At 43.7% G+C, this 1,990-nt stretch overlaps 1 pseudogene; it reads left to right on the forward strand.

Moving 5' to 3' along the window:
• Positions 1–861: 861 nt before the first annotated feature.
• On the forward strand, positions 862–1,362 carry LOC105981083 (annotated as a pseudogene).
• The last annotated feature ends 628 nt before the right edge of the window (positions 1,363–1,990 follow it).

Raw genomic sequence — 1,990 nt, forward strand, 5'->3', positions numbered from 1 at the left:
ACAGAGATTTTCAAAATGCAAATGCCCACACTTTTAAAAATAATTCAAATACCAAAATAGCTCTCTAATTGTTTTTGGGTAAGATCATCAGACTAAAAAATATGATTTTGCTGGACTCTTCATGGTACGTGTGGGCTTAAAAACTTCACTGGGGAAGCTAAAAGTAGACCTGTGAAGCAATCATTGACCTTTGAGTCACTGAAGTATTGAAGAGTGGCAAAAAAGGTGAGAAACAATTAATTCTGACATTCTGATCTAGCATTGACATCCTGATCTAGCATTCATCTGTACAGGACTTCTAGCAGCCACAATAGTACCCTCTGCCTTATTCAACATTAGAATGATCTTTTAAGTGCATGCTGGTTTTGTTGTATGAACTGATATCTTCCTTATTTGTGCACTTTTATAGACCTTCTTGTATGCAGAACATTAGCTATCAGGAGTGTGTAGTAAAGGACAATGTGCAAAAACACATGTGCTTTGTGTGAGATGTCCCTTATTATGTAGCCGAACACTTCTTTTGGGGGATAGACTTGGGATGGGTACTAGGACCCTTTTCAGTTTACATTTTAATTTAGTGTAAAATATTAGAAAACTGTTTCAAAAGATTTAGATAGAAGTGAGAAAATTTAAGAGATTGCTTGGCAAAACCCATTTCTATCGACTGCTATGAAAAAGGATTGAGTAGTCCACTCATATCTAATCTGAGATATTTTGGGAGAATGGACCACCTAAAAGAGTCATCATCTCTGCAAATAGAAAAAAAGCTATATAGAGAAGTGCTCGCCAGTCCCGCGGACTGCTTCCAGGACCAACCAAAGCTGTGTTTTTCTGTGGTTAGCGCTGTATTGACGACCAGCCATGACCTCCCAGATTCGTCAGAATTACTCCATCGAGGTGGAGGCTGCCGTCAGCCGCCTGGTCAATTTGCATCTGCGGGTCTCCTACACCTACCTCTCTCTGGGCTACTATTTCGATCGCGACGATGTGGCTCTGGAGGGTGTGGGCCAGTTCTTCCACGAGTTGGCGGAGGAGAAGCATGAGGGCGCCCAGCGCCTCCTGAAGATGCAGAACCAGGATGTGCAGAAACCTTCTCGGGATGAGTGGGGCAAAACCGTGGAAGCCATAGAAGCTGCCCTGGCCCTGGAGAAGAACCTGATCCAAGCCATTGTGGATCTTCGTGGTTCTGCTCGCACAGACCCCCATCTCTGTGACTTCCTAGAGAACCACTTCCTGGATGAAGAGATGAAGCTCAGCAAGGAGATGGGCGACCACTTAACCAACCTTCGCAGGCTGGGGACGGCCCCTCAGGCCCAGTGGGGCGAGGATCTTTTTGAATGTCTCACCCTCAAACACGACTAGAAAACTCCAGAGTCCAGCAGCCTTTGAGGGGCCACCTCTGCCCCGCCAGACATCAGGGTTTCTGCCCGAGCTTCTGCCTCCAGCCATTCGGAAACTTCCTAACTAACCATCCTGGAGCCTTCCCAAGCCTTGGACCAAATGAAAATAAAGCTTTTTGCAGAAAAAAACTATATAATATCCTATGTACCCAAGCTTAAGTTTCCCATCTTCTCCAGATGGGAGGTGAGAAAGAAAAGCAGGTCATATTGAAATATCATCTATTGATGCTGGGGTTGTGTCTTTTCCATATGATGAACTAAAGCACACCTGGCTGAATGTCTTAAATTGTCATTCAGCTATTACTAACAATGCTTTCTATTCTTGCATACTTACTATGTGCCCACCACTGTTGTGAACTTTACAAATATTTGCTCACCAAATATTTTTTGGCAGTACTAGGATATGAACTTGAAGCCTTTGAATTTGCTAGGCTTGTGCTTTACCACTGGAGCCACAGCCCTAGCTCTGTTTTTGCATGATTATTTTTTGAGATAGGGTCCCACTTCCATCCCGAGCATACAACTGAGCCATGATCTGTCTATTTTAGGCTTCCCAACTGACTCTTGTGGAGTTTTCTTTTTTTTTTTAA

Source organism: Dipodomys ordii, unplaced genomic scaffold (genome assembly GCF_000151885.1).
Source record: "Dipodomys ordii isolate 6190 unplaced genomic scaffold, Dord_2.0 Scaffold11, whole genome shotgun sequence".
NCBI classification, from domain to species: domain Eukaryota; kingdom Metazoa; phylum Chordata; class Mammalia; order Rodentia; family Heteromyidae; genus Dipodomys; species Dipodomys ordii.